The following is a 20,640-nucleotide window of genomic DNA, read 5'->3' on the forward strand; positions in this document are numbered from 1 at the left end:
GGGGCTGAGCACACAGCCTTGTGGTGCACCTGTGCCGATGGAGATTGTGGAGGAGATATTTTTGTCATTCTGAACCGACTGGCATCTGCAAGTGAGGAAATCCAGGATCCAGACTGATTAGTTCTGTGGGGATGACAGTCAGCAGGCCAGGCAGCATCTACGGAGAGGAATAACCAGTTAGAGACCTTTCATCAGGATCAGGAATTTTTGGAATTGTTTATTATTGTCAAGGGGATCGAGATACAGTGAAAAGCTTGTCTCACACACTGTTCATACAGATCAGACCGTTACACAGCGCATTGAGGTAGAACAGGGAAAACCAGTGAGAATAAAGTGTGGCAGCCACAGGGAAAGTGCAGTGCAGGTGAACGATAAGGTGAAAAATCCTAATAAGGTAGATTGTGAGGTCAAGAGTTTATCTTATCAAACAATAGGTCTACTCAACTGTCTGATAACAGTGGGATAGAAACTATCCTTGAGCTGCGTGGTGTATGTTTTCAGGTTTAATTTAATTAACCAATTAGATACTCCAGTTATCGTGGTGGGATTTGAACCCTGTTGATGACATTTTGGCTCAGTGCAATCTCCTGGATGGGAATTGGGGAACGAGCAGTAATTACTTGGCATTTATTACAGCCTTTACATCTCACAAGTGACTACACAAATTGCCGAGGGATCGCCGAACTCTTGCTGAGAGAGGAGAATGTTTCTCACCTCTCCAGGCTGGGCAGGGGCTGGAAGCCAGAGATCTCTCAGCTGACGTAGAGTGTGCCCAGATTTCATTAACGTGTAAATGCGAAAATTATTCCCCGGTGTTCCAGCACCCTGGTCGCTCCCGTGTGACAGCAGATGATAACCGTCAAGTCTGCAATCTGCCCAGCAAATCAAAAGCAGACAAGGAGGAAAATAACTTTCTCCAAGAGTCTTCGACAAGAAGCTCAGACAGGAAAGGAAACTCCCTTGGTGAGCATCAGATCTTTCAGCTAGTGTCTTTTCCACAATGTTCATTTCATTAACTCTCCCAATAGTTTGGGGCCCCGTTTACTTCAGAACCTGTGCTTGCTGGAGTAAAGTTTAAATATTTCCTTTTTGGAAAAGAGGTGCACTTTATTTCTATTTCACTGTCTTTGGGGGGACATTTAAGATCCATTGCAATGGAAGTCTTTAAACTTACAGTGAGTCGCTAGCAACTGTACTTGACTGAAGCGGAATATAAAGTCTCCTTTAACCTCCGGCAAACTTGATGTGAGCCCTGAACTACAGAAAGTTGTAAAGTCAGTCAGCTCTGTCACGGGCGCTAGTCTCCCAGCAACAAGGACATTTTCAACAGGCAATACCTCAGAAAGGTGGCATCCATCATTAAGGACCCCCGTCCCCCAAGACATCCCCTCTTCTCGTTGCTGCAATCAAGGAGGAGGTACAGGCGCCTGAAGACACACACTCAGTGTTTTAGGAACAGCTTCTTCCCCTTCGGCAAAAGATTTCTGAATGGACAATGAACACACGAACACTACCTCACTATTTTCTCCCTCTCTTTTTGCACAACTTGGTGGTGGCATCTGTCGGTCTCGAGAGACCATGGATCTGTGCCTGGAGTTTCCAGGGCGCAGGCCTGGGCAGGGTTGTATGGGAGACCGGCAGTTGCCCAAGCTGCAGGCCTTCCCCTCTCCACACCACCGATGTTGTCCAAGGGAGGGGCACTAGGACCCATGCAGCTTGGCACCGGTGTCGTCGCAGAGCAATGTGTTGTTAAGTGCCTTGCACAAATTATATAATTTAAATTACATATAAACTGTATATATATCTTACTGTAATTTATAGTTTCTATTATTATATATTGCACTGAACTGCTGTCACAAAGTTCATGACATACGCCAGTAATATGAAACCTGATTTTCTGATGCTCATCCGAATTCAGCTGGAGATCAGAGACACCAGAGGTTCTGCAGTTGCTGGAAATCCACAGCAACAAACTCAAAATGTTGGAGACACGGGGCAGGAATGTCCAATTGTGGCATAAATTGTGATTGTACTGTATGTGATTTCACCACTTCCTCTGCGAGCGAGTCCAGATATCAACCACTCTGTGCAAAAAAAAAACTTCCCCTTTAAAACTCCTTCTGCTCATTTTAAACCTATAGTCCCGTTCTGACACGGCCTCCTCTACTGCCATGATGGGGCCAAACTCAGACTGGAGGAGCAACACCTCTACCTATTCTGTCTGGGCGGCCTCCAACCTAATGGCAAGAACATCTATTTCTCCAACTTCCGGTAATTAATTCTCTCTCCCCTCCTCTTTCTTCCCATTCCCCATTCTGGCCCCCCTCTCATCCCTTCTCTTCTCCTCACCTGCCCATCACCTCCCTCTGTTGCCCCTACTCCTTCCCTTTCTCCAGTGGTCCACTGTCCTCTCCTATCGGATTCCTTCTTCTTCAGTTCTTTACCTATCACCTCCTTGCTTCTTACAGCATGCACCCGCCCCCACCTACCCTGCAAGGTCTCACCCATCACCTGCTAGCTTATACATCTTCCCCTCTCCCATTACAAACCCAACGGGTCAGGCAGTATCTATGGAGGGGAATAAACAGTTGATGTTTAGAGGCAAGAGCCTTCATCAGGACTGGAATGGCAAGAGGCAGAGACCAGAACAATACAGTGGAGGGAGAAGGAGAAGTACAAGATGGCGGGCAGGTGATAGGTGAAGCCAGGTGAGGGGAATGTGGGTGGGGGGAGAGGGATGAAGTAAGAAGCTGGGAGGTGATAGGTGGAAAAGGTTAAGGTCTGACTAAGAAGGAATCTGATAGGAGGGAGGAGAGTGGATCATGGGCAACAGGGAAGGTGGAGAGATGATGGGCAGGTGAGGAGAAGAGAAGGGGTAAGAGAGTAACCATAATGGGGAATGGAAAACAGAGGGAAAAGGGCCCCCCTTTTTTCTCTTTTTTATACCCTTCCCCCCACCAAAGAGTACAAATTACTGGAAGTTAGTGAAATTGATGTTCATGCCATCAGGTTGGAAGCTTGCCAGATGAGGTGTTGCTTCTCCAATCTTGAGTTCGGCCTCATCATGGCAGTGGAGGAGGCCATGGACAGAGACGTCAGGATTAAATGGAAAGTTGAAATGACATAGTTGGCTGCCAGGAGATCCTGCCTTTTGCAGTGGATGGAACGAAGGTGTTTGATGAAGCCATCGTTGAATCTGCATTGGGTCTCACCGATGTAGATGAGGCTGTGCTGGGAGCACTGGATATAGTAGAAAATGAAATAGATTATTGTGGGCACTATTTCTACCTGCCCACGTATTGTTTGGGATATGGGAGGCAAGCAGAGGGCCCAGAAGAAACCCATATCGTCTCAGGATTTGCAAAGCTGGAAGAGCTGTCATCACTGTTAAAATTCAAAGTAAATTTATCGCCAAAGTACATAAATGTCACCATATTCTATCCCGAGATTCATTTTCTTAGGGCATACTCAATAAATGCAAGATACAATATAATTGAAAAGCTCCACCTAAACAAAGATGGGCAAACGACTCGTGTGTAAAAGACAACAAACTGTGCAAATACAAAAAAGAAAAAAAGGAAAAAAAAACATAATGAATATTGAGAACATGAAATGTAAAGTTCTTGAAACACATACAAAATGCTGGAGGAACTCAGCTGGTCAGGCAGCATCTATGGAAATTAATAAACAGTTAACGTTTCAGGCCAAGATCCTTCTTCAGGACAGGAAAGGAAAGGGGGGAGTGATGCACCATCAATAACTCACTCTGAGACGTAAGAAGCGAGATATCGGCTTTTATTGACTGGAAGAATGAACAACACTACATCCTGGAGAATGAGGCCGGGCTCAGGCCTCAATCGCCTTTATACAGGGGTCTGTGGGAGGAACCACAGGAGCAGTCAGCGGGGGTCTGTGGGAGGAGCCACAGAAGCAGTCCAGATAGGTATATGTAGTTCACCACAGGGAGGGAAATGGCAGAATAAAAAGGTGGAGGGAGGGGAAGGAGGTTAGTTGGAAGCTGATAGGTGAAGCCAGGTAAGTGGGGAAGGTAAAGGGCTGGAGAGGAAGGAATCTGATAGGAGAGGAGAGTGGACCCTAGGAGAAAGGGAAGAAAGGGGGGCATGAAGAGAGGTGATAGTCAGCTGAGAAGAGGTAAGAGGCCGGAGTGGGGAATAGAAGAGGGGAGGGGAAGGGAATATCTTTTACCAGAAGGAGAAATCGATATCCTTGCCATCAGGTTGGAGGCTATCTAGACAGAATATAAGGTGTTGCTCCTGTACTGTAACTGTGTCCTCATTGTGGCACAAGAGGAGGCCATGGACTGACTCCTTAAAAGTGAGTCTGTAGTTTGTGGAATCAGTTCAGTGTTGAGGTGACTGACATCACTCACGCTGGTTCAGGAGCCTGATGGTTGAAGGGTAGTAACTGTTCCTGAACCTGTGGTGTGGGACCTGAGGCTCCTGTACCTCCTTCCCAATAGTAGCAGTGAAACGAGAACATGGACTGGGTGGTGGGGTCCTCGATGATAGATGCTGATTTCCTGCGACAGCACGGCTGGAAGATGACAAGGAGGAATTTCTGCAGTTTATGTAAGAATGCTTCATTTTCTGCAGTTAGAAATTTTTCAGCTCTAGAGGGCTTTGCTCACTTCCACAGCTCCCAAAGGTCTTCCAGTAAACAGTTTTCCTGAATTCTCAAGTGTCTGCATATGTTTGTTTTCTCCCAGCCCCTTGGGAATCTGAAATCAGCGGAAGTTCCAGAAATTCTTGGACCACAGTGTTGGCGAGACGTACATTGAGGTCATCTTTCACCTCGGAGAAGCGTGAACACCTTCTGATAATCCAGTTAGTGCAGTACCTGTTACCATTGGATGGACTCTGAACAGGACCTAACATGGAGTCACATCCTGTTCAACAAAGGCAAAAGAAGCATTGCTGATTACCATTCCCAAGCATTCCCTTCTTCCAGGTTAGAGAGTCATAGAGCATTACAGCACAGAAACAGGCCCTTCAGCCTATCGAGTCTGTGCTGTGCTGAACTATTATTCTGCCTAGTCCCATCAAGTTGCATCCTCCATCACCCTCCCATCCGTGTACCTATCTAAGTTTCTCTTTCCCTGCCTCTGTCTGTAAGGAAGTTGTACATTCTCCTGTGACTCTGCTGATTTTCTCCCACACACCAAAGACATACCAGTTGGTAGGTTAATCGCTCATGGTAAATTGTTCCGTGATTAAGCTAGGATTAAATCAGGGGATTGTTGGGTGGTGTGCCTTAAAGGGCCTATTCCATGCAATAAATAAATGTTGAAATTGACTGCTGGCAGCAAGTTCCACACTCTCACCACCCTCTGAATGAAAAAATTCCCTCTCTGGTTCTTTGTAAATATTTCACCTCTCACACTTAACCTATGACCTCCCGTTCTAGTCTCACCCAACCTCAGTGGAAAAATCCTGCTAGGATTTATCCTTTCTATATCCCTCATAATTTTGTATATCTCTATCAAATCTCCCTCATTCTCCTACACTCCAGGGAATAACATGGTAACCTATTCAACCTTTCCCTAGAACTCAGGTTCTTTTGTACGCCGGGCTTGAGCCAAATGGGTGGGCAGCAGATATCTGATTCTCAGCTGCAAGCTGTGTGTGCTTAAGTGTTTTCTTTTGGAGGAACATACTTGGAAATTGACCAGGATGCTGCGTGCATTTCGAGAGCGTGTCTTATGAAGAACAGTCGAGTGAGTGAGGGCTTTTCTCTTTGGAGCAAAGGAGGATGAGAGGTGACTTGATAGAGGTGCACAAGATGAAAGGAAGCATGGATCAAATGGGCCACCAGAGACCTTTTCCCCAAGATGGAACAGGCTAATGGAGAGGGTGGGAATAATTTTCAGGTGATTGGAGGGACGAACGGGGAGATGTCAGAGGTAGGTTTTTTACTGAGGGTGGTGGAATGCCCTACTAAGGGTGGTGATAGAGGCAGATGCTGCCTGTAAGGAGTTTGTACATTCTCTCTTTGACTGTGTGGGCTTCCTCCGGGTGCCTAGTTTCCTCCCACGTCCCAAACAAGTGGGAGTTAGTAGGTTAGTTGATGACAAGGGTGCAATTGGTCAGGTCGGGCTGGTCAGGCCAGAAGGTCCTGTTACCGTGCTGTGTCATAAATAAAAAATATTAATGACAAATGGAGAATTTCTGTTGACATTTCAGAGACTCTTGGATAGGCACGTGGATGAGAGAAAAGTGAAGGACCATGTGGGAGGGAATGGTTACATTGATCTTCAGGTAGGCTAAAAGATTGACACGATATGTGCACCGAAGGCCTATACTGTTCTGTGCTCATGCCTGGAACCTTGGAACTGTTATGTCTTCAGGAATCCACTTTAGTTCTCAGTCGTGCAGCCATGTCAACCCCTGTCCTACCCCCAGCACTCAGCAAACTATTCCCTCGCTCCAGCATCCACCCTGTTTCACTGTCAAAGTTCTGACCGAATGGGTTTATGCCTACGCCTCCCTCACCCCCTACCCCTTACCCCTTACCCCTCTCCAGGCAGAGGCTCCATATCATCAGCAAAACAAAAGCAAGCTGCTGGAGGAACTCAGTGGGTCAGGCAGCAACCCTGGAGTGAAATTAACGGTCAATGTCCTGGTTCAAGGCCCTTCAGCCGACTGAGTTCGTCCAGCAGGTTGTATTTCTGGATTCCAGCATCTGCAAATCCCTTGTGCTTTCAGCTCGTCACCACTCTCTGTTAGAAAACCCCTTCCTCACATCCCAGTGGCTTTCTTCACCCTTCCCTCTAAATGCATTTGCCCTGATCCTTGAACTGTCTAGACATGGAAGAATGTTTCCTTACCTTCACAGCCATCTCTGGCAATGAATTCCACAGATTCACCACCCTCTGGCTGGAGAAACTCCTCCTCATCTCCATTCTACAGGGACGTCCTTGTATTCTGAGGCTGTGCCCTCTGATCCTAGACTCCCCTATTATAGGAAACATCCACTCTGTCTAGACCTTTCAATATTCAATAGGGTTCAATGACTGCCCTCTCATTGACTGAGCTCCAGTGTGTACAGGCCCAGAGCCATCAAACACTTCTCATATGTTAACCCTTTCATTCCCAGGATCATTCTCATGAACGTCCTCTGGACCCTCTCCAACGCCAGTACATCCTCTCATAAACCAGGGGCCCAAAACAGTCTAACTAATGCCTTATTAAGCTTCAGCCTAACAATGGAATTAGAATAGGTAGGTTCTTGCTAGCTGGCATGGAGGGATGGGCGGAAAGTCCTCTTTCCAAACTGTGTGCTTTGCCCTGACTCTGATATAGCAACTGCTCTACACGAGACCGCAATAGTCTTCAGAGAGTTGTGGCACGTCACAGGAACCATCCTCCCCTCCATGGACTCTGTCTACACTTCTCGCTGCCTAGGTAAAGCAGCCGGTGTAATCAAAGACCCCACTCACCCCAGACATTCTCTCTTCTCCCCTCTCCCACGGGGCAGAAGATACAAGAGCCTCATACCACCAGGCTCAAGGACAGCTGCTATTCCACCGTTATCAGACAATTGAATTGACCTCTTATATGATAAGATAGATTCCTGGCCTCACGGTATACCCTGTTATATTTCACTTTATTGTTTACTTGCAATGCATTTTTTCAGTAGCTTTTACGCTTTATTCTGCATTGTTATTATTTGTTCATTTATTTGTGGTAAAATTACTTTATGTGTGTGAGTTATAGGCTCTGTGTTGTGTACCTTGGTCTAGAGGAACGTTGTTTCTATTGACGATAAATGTGTATATGGTTGATGACATTAAACTTGAACTTGATTGTTATTGTTTTACCTTATTCTATTTCAATGCGTTGTGCAGTAATCTATATAAACAGTAAGCAGGACAAGCTTTTCACTGTATCTTGGTACTTGAACAATAATAAACCAATACCAATAACACTTGATGCTTCTCGCAGTCTAACCTCTGTCCACGGAACTGTTTCAGAAAAAACCTCCTGAAGGGTTCCGAGGACACTTGTGGCATCCCCTCACAGATAGGCATTGGAAATCTAAACACAACTAGCAGAGTCCTTGCCCCCTTCCAAGGGAGCCTTGAAGTCCCAGTATTCCTTACACTCTGATCTTCAAACCATGATCCTTGGACACCCCATGTGCCCACTCTTCTTGGTACGCTTTATTGGTCATACAACAGCGGGTAGAAGCTGGCCTTGAGCCTGCTGGCATTACAAGGTGTGAGAATTTATTGATCAAACTTCACTGCCCATGATGAACTCACCTGCATCCCCAAGCACTGTTGGTAAGGCAGTTCCAGAACTTAGGAGCTACACACACAAAGTGCTCAGGAGTTTAGCAGGTCATAGGAACATGAGAACGTAATAAATAGGAGCAGGAATAGGCCATCTGGCCTATCGAACCTGCTCCGCCATTCAATAAGATCATGGCTGATCTGGCCATGGATTAATCTCCACCCACCTGCCTTTTCCCCAGAACCATTAATTCCCCTACTATGCAAAAAATCTATCCAACTTTGTCTTAAATATATTTACTGAGGTAGCCTCCACTACTTTATTGGGCAGAGAATTCCACAGATTCTCCACTCTCTGGGATAAACAGTTCCTACTCATCTCCGTCCTAAATCTACTCCTCCAAATCTTGAGGGATGATGCCCCTTAGTTCTAGTCTCATATACCACTGGAAACAACTTTCCTGCCTCTATCTTATCTATCCCTTTCATAATTTTGTATATTTTTATAACATCTCCTCTCATTTTTCTGAATTCCAGTGAGTACTGTCCCAGGGGACTCAATCTCTCCTCATAGTCAAACCATCCCCCCATCTCTGGAATCAACCTGGTGAACCTCCTCTGCACTGCCTTCAAAGCCAGTATGTCCTTTCTCAAGTAAGGAGACCAGAACTGCACACAGTACTCCAGGTGTGGCCTCACCAGTACCCTGTACAGTTGCAACATAACCTCCCTGCTCTTAAATTCAATCCCTCTAGCAATGAAGACCAATATTCCATTTTCCTTCTTGATAGCCTGCTGCACCTGCAAACCAACCTTTTGCGATTCATGCACAAGCACTCCCAAGTCCCTCTGTACAGCAGCAAGCTGCGTCTTTTTACTATTTAAATAATAACCTGCTTTTTTTATTTTTCCTTCCAAGGTGGATATCCTTGCATTTACCAACATTGTACTCCATCTGCCAGGCCTTTGCCCACTCATATAACCTATCTATATCTCTCTGCAGACTCTCCGTATCTTCTACACAATTTGCTTTTCCACTCAATTTAGTATCATCTGCAAACCTAGATACACTACACTCGGTCCCCTCGTCCAGATCATTAATGTATATCATGAACATTTGGGGGCCCAGTACCGACCCCTGTGGCACTCCCCTCACCACTGATTGCCAACCAGAGAAACACCCATGTATCCCAACTCTCTGCTTTCTATTAGTTAACCAACCCTCTATCCATGCTGATATATCACCCCCAACTCTATGCATCCTTATCTTATGGTTAAATCTTTTATGTGGCAACTTATCGAACACCTTCTGGAAACCTAAGTAAGTAACATTCATCTGTTCCTCTCTACGCACTGCACTTGTTATATCCTCAAAAAACTCCAGTAAGTCAACATCCGTGGAAATGAATTAACAGTCAACGTTTTAGGCCGAGACTCTTCACCAGGACTGGGAAGGAGGGGGGAAGAAGCCAGAATAGGAAGGTGGGAGGAGGGAGAGTTAGATAGGCCAGAAGGTGATAGATGCAGCCAGTAGGTGGGTAGGAGAGGGAGGGATGAAGTAAAAAACTGGGAGACGATAGGTGGAGAAGGCAAAGGGTTGGAAAAGCTGGAATTCAATAGGATAGAGAGTGGGTATTGGGAGAACGGGAGGGAGGAGGGGTACCAATGGAGAGGTGATAGGCAGGTGAGGAGAAGAGGTAAGAGGCCGTAGTGGAGAATTGAAGAATAGGGGAAGGGGAAATGAATTACTGGAAGTTGGAGGAATCAATGTTCGTGCCATCAGGTTGGAGGCTATCCAGATGGAATTTGAGGTGTTACTCCTCCACCCTGAGAGTGGCCTCATCACGGCAGCAGAGGAGGCCAGGGACCGACATTTCGGAATGCGATTGGAATAGTTGGCCACTGGGAAATTCTGCTTTTTGTGGATGAGCAGAGCTGTTTGGAGGTGAGGGAGGAGGTGAATGGGTAGGTGTAGCACTTTGGCCACTTCGAGGATAAGGATTTAGGATTCAGGAGGTGGTGAGCCCCATCCAACCCCTCATTCCCAAGTGTTGTTGGGTAAAGTATTCAGGATTTAAACCAGACTTAAAGACAGAGTGGGAGATACATGCCCCAGCCTGTTTTTGCTTAATTAAAATCTCTCGGCTTTACAGTTAAGCTTGTAAATGACTGAGTGCTAGTCCTCACTGATGCATGACTTTCTGTTTTCCATATCTGTCACGGCTTGTTTAAGTACACAAGTGAGGAGAAGTATTTGTCTGCTGAGTACACACAGTCAACACTGGAGGAACTCACACAGTCAACACTGGAGGAACTCTGTCGAGTACCCACAGTCAACACTGGAGGAACTCTGTCGAGTACCCACAGTCAACACTGGAGGAACTCTGTCGAGTACCCACAGTCAACACTGGAGGAACTCTGTCGAGTACCCACAGTCAACACTGGAGGAACTCTGTCGAGTACCCACAGTCAACACTGGAGGAACTCTGTCGAGTACACACAGTCAACACTGGAGGAACTCTGTCGAGTACACACAGTCAACACTGGAGGAACTCTGTCGAGTACCCACAGTCAACACTGGAGGAACTCACACAGTCAACACTGGAGGAACTCTGTCGAGTACCCACAGTCAACACTGGAGGAACTCTGTCGAGTACCCACAGTCAACACTGGAGGAACTCTGTCGAGTACACACAGTCAACACTGGAGGAACTCTGTCGAGTACCCACAGTCAACACTGGAGGAACTCTGTCGAGTACCCACAGTCAACACTGGAGGAACTCTGTCGAGTACCCACAGTCAACACTGGAGGAACTCTGTCGAGTACCCACAGTCAACACTGGAGGAACTCTATCGAGTACACACAGTCAACACTGGAGGAACTCTGTCGAGTACCCACAGTCAACACTGGAGGAACTCTGTCGAGTACCCACAGTCAACACTGGAGGAACTCTGTCGAGTACCCACAGTCAACACTGGAGGAACTCTGTCGAGTACCCACAGTCAACACTGGAGGAACTCTGTCGAGTACCCACAGTCAACACTGGAGGAACTCTGTCGAGTACCCACAGTCAACACTGGAGGAACTCTGTCGAGTACACACAGTCAACACTGGAGGAACTCTGTCGAGTACACACAGTCAACACTGGAGGAACTCTGTCGAGTACCCACAGTCAACACTGGAGGAACTCACACAGTCAACACTGGAGGAACTCTGTCGAGTACCCACAGTCAACACTGGAGGAACTCTGTCGAGTACCCACAGTCAACACTGGAGGAACTCTGTCGAGTACACACAGTCAACACTGGAGGAACTCTGTCGAGTACCCACAGTCAACACTGGAGGAACTCTGTCGAGTACCCACAGTCAACACTGGAGGAACTCTGTCGAGTACCCACAGTCAACACTGGAGGAACTCTGTCGAGTACCCACAGTCAACACTGGAGGAACTCTATCGAGTACACACAGTCAACACTGGAGGAACTCTGTCGAGTACCCACAGTCAACACTGGAGGAACTCTGTCGAGTACCCACAGTCAACACTGGAGGAACTCTGTCGAGTACCCACAGTCAACACTGGAGGAACTCTGTCGAGTACCCACAGTCAACACTGGAGGAACTCTGTCGAGTACACACAGTCAACACTGGAGGAACTCTGTCGAGTACACACAGTCAACACTGGAGGAACTCTGTCGAGTACCCACAGTCAACACTGGAGGAACTCACACAGTCAACACTGGAGGAACTCTGTCGAGTACCCACAGTCAACACTGGAGGAACTCTGTCGAGTACCCACAGTCAACACTGGAGGAACTCTGTCGAGTACACACAGTCAACACTGGAGGAACTCTGTCGAGTACCCACAGTCAACACTGGAGGAACTCTGTCGAGTACCCACAGTCAACACTGGAGGAACTCTGTCGAGTACCCACAGTCAACACTGGAGGAACTCTGTCGAGTACCCACAGTCAACACTGGAGGAACTCTATCGAGTACACACAGTCAACACTGGAGGAACTCTGTCGAGTACCCACAGTCAACACTGGAGGAACTCTGTCGAGTACCCACAGTCAACACTGGAGGAACTCTGTCGAGTACCCACAGTCAACACTGGAGGAACTCTGTCGAGTACACACAGTCAACACTGGAGGAACTCTGTCGAGTACCCACAGTCAACACTGGAGGAACTCTGTCGAGTACCCACAGTCAACACTGGAGGAACTCTGTCGAGTACACACAGTCAACACTGGAGGAACTCTGTCGAGTACCCACAGTCAACACTGGAGGAACTCTGTCGAGTACACACAGTCAACACTGGAGGAACTCTGTCGAGTACACACAGTCAACACTGGAGGAACTCTGTCGAGTACCCACAGTCAACACTGGAGGAACTCTGTCGAGTACCCACAGTCAACACTGGAGGAACTCTGTCGAGTACACACAGTCAACACTGGAGGAACTCTGTCGAGTACCCACAGTCAACACTGGAGGAACTCTGTCGAGGACACACAGTCAACACTGGAGGAACTCTGTCGAGTACACACAGTCAACACTGGAGGAACTCAGCAGGCCAGGCAGAATCTATGGAGAGAATAAACAGTTGATGCTTTGGGTCAAATGCTTCATCAGACCCGAAATGTTGACTCTTTATTCCTTTCCAAAGTTTAAAGTTCAAAGTAAATCATATTTTCAGAGCACATATATGTCTCTATATACAATTCTGAGATTCATTTTCCTCCGGGCATACTCAGCAAATATATAGAATAGTAACTATAACAGGAACGATGAAAGATCAACCAGAGCGTATGAGGCAACAAATTGTGCAAATGCAAATATAAATAAATAAATAGCAATAAATTACAAGAAATGAAATTGAATAATAAAGAATCCTTAAAGTGATATCATTGGTTGTGGGGACATCTCAATGGATGGGCAAGTTATGTGTAGTTATCCCTCTTTGTTCAGGAGCCTGATGGTTGAAGGTAGTAACTGTTCGTGGACCTGGTGATGCGAGTCCTGAAGCTCTTGTACCTTCTACCTGACGGCAGCAGTGAGAAAGGAGCATGTCCTGGGTGGAGAGGACTTCTGATGACGGACGCTGCTTTCCACAGATGCTGCCTGACCTGTTGAGTTCCTGCAGCATTTTCTGTGTGTTACTCTGCATTTCCAGCATTCTCAGATTCTCTTGAGTTTACGGTTCTGAGAATATGAGTTGTAAAGAGTCCTTGAAAGTGAGTTTGTAGGTTGTGGAATCAGTTCAGATTTTTGGTGATTGATTCAGGAGCCAGACGGTTGAGGGGTAAGAACTGTTCCTGAAGCTGGTGGTGAGTGGAGTTATCCACGCTGGTTCAGAGGCCTGACGGTTGAGGGGTAAGAACTGTTCCTGAAGCTGGTGGTGAGTGGAGTTATCCACGCTGGTTCAGGGGCCTGATGGTTGAGGGGTAAGAACTGTTCCTGAAGCTGGTGGTGAGTGGAGTTATCCACGCTGGTTCAGGAGCCTGACGGTTGAGGGGTAAGAACTGTTCCTGAAGCTGGTGGTGAGTGGAGTTACCCACGCTGGTTCAGGAGCCTGATGGTTGAGGGGTAAGAACTGTTCCTGAACCTGGTAGTGTAGGAACCCAGTGAACCTGGTGGTATCTACCAGCAACCCTTGGCATCGTTTTAATGTGATTGGACGAATGTATAGGGTGGATGTCAGAGGTAGTCTGCCAAGAATCTCTGAGCTTTGCGAAGTGGCAACATGGTGACACCAGTAAAGGGCGCCACGGTAGCGTAGTGGTCAGCGCAGTGCTATCACAGCTCGGGGTATCGGCCTTCAGAGTTCACTTTCAATGTCATCTGTACAAACTCCCCATGAACACTTGGGTTTCCTCCCAGTCTAAAGATGTACCAGTTAGTAGGTTAATTGGTGCTTGTCCTGTGATTAGGCTGGAGTTCAATCAGTAGGTTGTGGGTGGCACAGCTCAAAGGTCTGTAGAGGCCTGATCCACGCTGTATCTCTAAATGAATAAAGTAAATAAAGTTAGTCACCATCTGCCAGCTCCAGGTTCGATCCAGACCCTGGGTGCTGTCTGTGTGGAGTTTGCACGTTCTTCCTGTGACTGAGTGGGTTTAGCCAGATGCCCCGCTTTCCTCCCACATCCCAAAGACGTGTGTGTCAGTAGGCAGGAGAGTGGGAGATTGTAGAGTCACAGAGCTACATGGCACAGAGCCAGGACCTTTGGCCCATCTTGTCCATGCAGACCAAGTTGTCTACCTGAGCTAGTTCTGTGTTTGGCCAACACCTGTCTAAACCAGGGGTCCCCAACCGTTTTATGCCATGGACCAATACCAATAACCGAGGCATCCACAGAGAGGAGGTCTGTCCGCGTGTGCGTGGTTGGGTGGGCGAGAGATCCGTCCGTGTGTGTGTGGTTGGGTGGGCGAAAGGAGGTCTGTCCGCGTGTGTGCGTGGTTGGGTGGGCGAGAGGAGGTCTGTCCACGTGTGCGTGGTTGGGTGGGATTGAAAGCAGTTTGGTTTCTTATTGCTGTTAGTTTTTCTCTTGCTTGTGTTGTTCTGCTGAACATGGTAGGCATACTTTGTTGGCGCTGGAATGTTTGGCAAAGCTTGCGGGCTGCCCCCAGCACACTCTTAGGTTGTGTTGGCTGTTATTGCAAATGACACATTTCACTGTGTGCTTTGATGTCCGTGATAAATAATTCTAAATCTGAACATCTGGGTGGTGAATGTCAAGGACATGGGAGCCAAGCTGCTGACGGACAGAAGGCGAGGGATGAGTGCCAGTGGAATTCGCAGCGTTTTGGGATGGTGACACAGAGAGAGAGAGAGAGAGAGAGAGAGAGAGAAAGCAGAGAAGGAGGGAGTTTGTAATTGCTGGTTAATCTGGTTTCAATTAGAGCGAAACATGAGCCAGCACAGCACGTGATTCGGAGAAATGTCTCCTGCATTCTTTCACAGTACAAGGTTTCGTTTATCTGCTCTTTGGCTGGAAGTTTCATTTTCTTCTCCCACCCAACCCTCCCCCCCCCCCCACCTCCTCCCCTGTCCACCATCTGCTTCTCAAAGCCCACCCCCTTCCCCTCAGTATGGCCAACATCTGGCCCCAGAAGGAATGCCTTCCCAGCTCACTGTCTGTGTCCTGGTGCCTAAGGCTAGAAGGCCAGCAGTAGGGGAACTCGAGAACGTTTCACTTGCTCTCTTTGCAAAGTCAGTTTCTCTCCCCCTCCGAGAGAGAGAGAGAAAAAAAGCCTTTCTCTTCCTTCTGGGAGAGCTTGCGTGGCATGTAAGCTGAATCAGCCGGAGAGAGTGAACGGATTTTCACGCAGCATAAAGGCAGGTCGGCTTGCGAGAGAAAATTTCCAGCGTGCTCTAGTTTGCCGAACCAGTTTCCCAGAATCTGCCAGGCAGTGCCTCTGCCAGACGCAGGCGACAGGTTGTGGTAGGTCTGCTGTTTTCTTTGCCTTTTATAACTAACACATGCTTTACTCTTCCTGCACAAAATCTTTTACCATTCCGACGAGTCTCAAGCCTGCTCTGCACTTAAGAATGTTGAATGCAATCAATGTTAACACTTGGCGATGAGTGGAATTCCTTCGTTATCACTGTGAGGGGTGAGACCTGTACCATTCCAGATCTGAGTAAAGAAGCTGCTGTTACTGCCAACCACATGCCGGGGAATCTTGGGGGTTAGAAAGCTGTGGTATTTTGCAGACTAACTGAACCAAATTTTAGCTTGGTTCATTTGAAGATCCTTCAAGGGGTCACAGTTTAAGGATAAAGGGGAAGCCTTTTAGGACCGAGATGAGGAAGAACTTCTTCACGCAGAGGGTGGTGAACTTGTGGAATTCTCTGCCACAGGAAACAGTTGAGGCCGGTTCATTGGCTATATTTAAGAGGAAGTTAGAGATGGCCCCTGTGGCTAAAGGGATCGGGGGTATGGAGAGAAAGCAGGTACAGAGTTCTGAGTTGGATGATCAGCCATGATCATACTGAATGGCGGTGCAGGCTCGAAGGGCCAAATGGCCTACTCCTGCACCTATTTTCTATGTTTCTATGTTGCTATTCCTGCGATTTCACTCTCTTTTTGCACTGCTTAATCAATTTAACTTCTTATACGGTACATATTTGTTATTGTAATTGATTGATTTTTATTATTCTGTGTTGCAATGTGCTGCTGCCACAAGTCAACAAGTTTCATAATGTACGCCAGTGATATTAAACCTGATTCTGATTCTCAATTGTCATTTACTAATTTTTTACATGCCAAAGGCATCTTTATCTAGTCCTAAAGAAGGGTCTCGGCCTGAAACGTTGATCGTTGACTCTTTTCCATAGACACTGCCTAACCTGCTGAGCTCCTCCAGCATTTAGTATGAGTTGCCCTGGATTTCCAGCATCTGCAGACATCCTTGAGTTTGAGTTTTTATCTACCCACTACCCCTCTATAAACGGGGAAGTCACTCTACAAACAGCCAGAGGTTTGTCCAGATGCTAAGCTGTGCCTTACAATCCTGGCCAGCGTCTTCTCAATGGACTTGACAACTTACCTCTTTGTGGACCTGTGGGATTGCGAAGAGGGTGTGGGGAACGATGCAAGAGCCTGTGTCGTGGTCCATTCCAAGCAGCTGCACGACGCTGAACTCTCTGATCTACCGCCGTTCACAGGGACACACGCGGAGACAAACATCAAGTGCTGCTGGCAGATCATCAGCTTGGTGAAAGATGCTCAAAACTTGTTGGTCATGATGTCCCTGGAGGAATGCTGCCAACTGGCGCATTCCAGACTACAGGAATACGTGCTGAGTGATGCACAGAAGCTCTGCAAGGGCTCGGTGGGGAAGGACCACGGTGTAGAGTCCTACTGATACTGGAGAGGGAGGGGCAGGTTTGGGTGAAGAAGCCCCTCAATTATTGTAGTAAAATACCACCCTGGAAGACCACGTGAGAGGTTGCAGTACTATTGATATATAGGAACACAATAGAATAGTGCTAAAAACATTGGCCATGAATGGAAAGAATGAAAAGGCATTGCACAGATTATTTTTGTTTTTTTTAAAGTTGTGAATAAAGTTTATTTTGATCAAAAAACATAGACAACGTAGATGTTAATTGCGACTGAGTGCCCAGCTAATACCAATTCCTTGAGGTTTCGACCCTCCTCGATAAAGTTTTAGCTTTTATTTTATTTACAGATACGGCAGGGTATCGGGCTCTTCTGGCCCAACGAGCTCACACCACCCAATTAAACCCATGTGACCAATTAACCTGATACCCCTATGTCTTTGGAATGTGGGAGGTTTCCAGAGCACCCGGAGGAAACACGTGTGATCGCAGGAGAATGTACAAACTCCTTGCAGATAGCGGTGGGAATTGAACCCGGGTCGCTGGTGCTGTAAAGCATTACGCTAGCCACTCTGCTACCATCCCAATATTTGACTGCATAAAAGTCCCTCTGTTATTTAGCAAGGAGACGGTTCACCTCTTTAGATTAAGCAAGTCTGCATCTCCCATGAATATTGTAAACGAAAGCAACATCGTTATCCCTGGAGTCATTATTTGCATCAGAGATAACCATCTGGTTATTTCCCCCTTTATTATTTGTGGAATCATGCTATGCAAAAGTTTTCTGCCCTGGGAAAAAGTCTTTGACTGTCTACTCTACCAAAGCCACTTATCATCTTGTACATCTCTATCAAGTTACCTCTCATTCTCCTTCTCTCCAAAAAGACAATCCCTAACTTGCTCAACCTACCCTTATAAGACAGGTAGTATCCTGGTAAATCTCCTCTGCACCCTCTCTAAAGCTTCCTCATCCGTCTTATAAAAAGGTGACCGAAACTGAATACAATATTCTAAGCGTCATCTTCCAAGCATTTTATGGAGCGGAAACTTTACCTCACGCCTTTTGAGCTCAATCCCCCAATAATGTAGGCCAACACTCTATATGCCTTCTCAACCAGCCTTTCAACTTATGATTGATTGTGCCCAGAAAGATGGTGGCACACCTGGTGACAGTTGCATCTCCGGGTCCAACGAAAGGTGCAATTGTTTGTCATAAACTTTTTTCTTGTGATTGCAAGACCCTGTTGGATATTGGTAACACAAAATGCTGGAAATATAGTTATTGGTTAATTGGTGAGACCAACACAGGGGGAGCTGTGTGGCCTTGGTTATTGGGCAGACCAGGCCCTTGTAATGCAGTGTTGCCTGTTAGAGCCACACAAGGGAGGAGTTGGCAGAGATGGTGTGGGACAAAGTAGAGTCACGGTGGGTGCGCTCGAATCCATGCCAGAGGAGCAGGCCACACGCTGAAGCTTTGCCAGGGGAGGAGGCAGCAGAGACGGTTTGAAAGTAAACAGAGGCTAGGCCAGCTCTCCCATTGGTGCTGCTCTCTAGTGTTCGCTCCCTGGAAAACAGGCTGGATTGCCTTCGTCTACAGCTGATCCAGTCAGAGATGAGGAACTGCTGCGTGCTTGTTCTTGCAGAAATGTGGCTCCAAGGCAACTTCCCATGCACCATCAGTCTTCAGGGTATACCACACGTGGACTTTGCTAATATAGTTCTATGACTATATGTGCTGCATGTATTGTACTCTCCACCTTGGCTCCGGAGGAACGATATTTAATTTAGCTTTTGTGTATGGTTGAATGACAATTCAACTTGAACTTGAATAAATGCTTCCCAACTTGTTGAATTTCTCTAGCATTTTGTGTGTGCCACCAGTGAGATTACTCTTCATTCTTCTCCCCTGCAAAGGGATCTAATTTCTTTACCCGCTCATGATCAGTCAAGTTCCGTATCTCAGGAATTAACAGAGTGAACTCTTACCCAAAGTGTCAGGTTTCTTTACTTTGGAAGCTGGACTTTTGTCTCTGCAGATCTTATACTGGCATCAGACAAAGAACGAGGGTTACTGGAAACATCCAGAAGGATGTTTGAAAGCTACGACAGATGGAAAAGTGCCAAGCACAATTTAGACACACCATGAGAGCTCTCGGCAACGGAAGATTAAGCAGTGCCTGATCGTCACACACAGCTGCTCCTCATCAGGCTGTGTGGCAAAGCCGCTCTCCGGAGGCAGGAGCTGCTCAGCCTGGGAGAATGCGGCCTTAACGGGCCTAATGGTCCCTTCACAGATTCTGCAGGGACCAGCGATTTCCGCTGATCTAATCACTCACCCCGTTCCAGTAGACAATGATCTCTTGTGGCGGCTGCTGTTCTGGCTTGATTAACTTCTAGATTACAGCAACGAGCCTCTGCACTCCAGAAACAGGGGGAAGTCTGTCCACGTTCAGTCATGTTGGGCTGGGACGTGGGTTTCCTGCCTCCCTGAGGCATTGACCATGGCGCTGACATGTAGCTCTGTCTCTGGTGGTCATGTTGTAGCGGGGATTGAAAGACTAAAGATTAGCTTTATTTATCACATGTACATCGAAACATTGAAGTGTACAGTGCACTGCGTCATTGCGTCAACGACCAATATGCAGTGTGAGGGTTGTGCTGGGGGCAGCCCGCAAGTGCCCCCATGCCTCTGGCCCCAATATTGAATGTCCACAACTTACTAAGCCTAAACTGTACATCTTCGGAATATGGGAAGGAAGCAGAGCACCCAGAGAAAACATCTGTGGTCACAGGAAGAACGTACAGATTCCCTACAAACCGTGGCGGGAATTGGACCCCAGTAGCTGGTGCTACAAAGTGTTACACTATGCTACCGTGTCACCCTGGACACCTAGACATCACCCTGTGATCAGCACGATCTCCTTCATTTCTCCCTGAAATTACCAAGAAGGCATGACAGCGGCTAAACTTCATTCAGAGTTTGTGGAGATTTGGTATGTCACCAAAGGCCCTTGCAAGTTTCTGCGGGCGTGCCGCAAAGAGAATTCTGACTGGTTGCGTGATTGTATGGTACGGAGGGGCCACTGCACAAGATCAGGAAGAGCTGCAGGAGGTTGCAAGCTCCATCGTGGGCACTGGCCCTCCCAACATTCAGGACATCTTCAAAAGGAAAAGCCTCAGAAAGTTGGCATCATTCAGGACCCCCGTCACCCAGGCCATGCCCTCCTCATTCCCACCATCAGGGAGGAGGCACAGGAGCCTGAAGACACACATTCAATGTTTCAGGAACAGTTTCTTCCCTCCACCATCAGATTTCCGAATGGAAAATGAAACCATGAACACTACCTCACTGTTTTTTCCAAAGGACCTATATTGTCTTGTAGGCTTTCTGTGTTCTATGTTCTTCTACCTCACTATTTTTCCTTTTTTTACTCTCTTTTTGCTCTAATTATTTATATATGAATTAAAATCATAAATTATATAAATAATATAATAAGGTATATATTTTATTGCATATTCTAAGTAGAGCAGCAGATGTAGTGTATA

At 47.0% G+C, this 20,640-nt stretch overlaps 1 protein-coding gene across 1 annotated transcript in view; it reads left to right on the plus strand.

Annotated features, from left to right (window-relative positions):
* Window positions 1–15,316: 15,316 nt before the first annotated feature.
* Window positions 15,317–20,640, plus strand: part of LOC140731168 (serine/threonine-protein kinase Nek6-like) — a 164,436-nt gene continuing 159,112 nt past the window's right edge. The window contains exon 1 of the mRNA XM_073052578.1: window positions 15,317–15,691. The gene's annotated coding sequence lies outside the window, so the exon portion shown is untranslated. The remainder of the gene's footprint in view (window positions 15,692–20,640) is intronic.

This window comes from Hemitrygon akajei, chromosome 7 (genome assembly GCF_048418815.1).
Source record: "Hemitrygon akajei chromosome 7, sHemAka1.3, whole genome shotgun sequence".
Lineage (NCBI taxonomy): Eukaryota > Metazoa > Chordata > Chondrichthyes > Myliobatiformes > Dasyatidae > Hemitrygon > Hemitrygon akajei.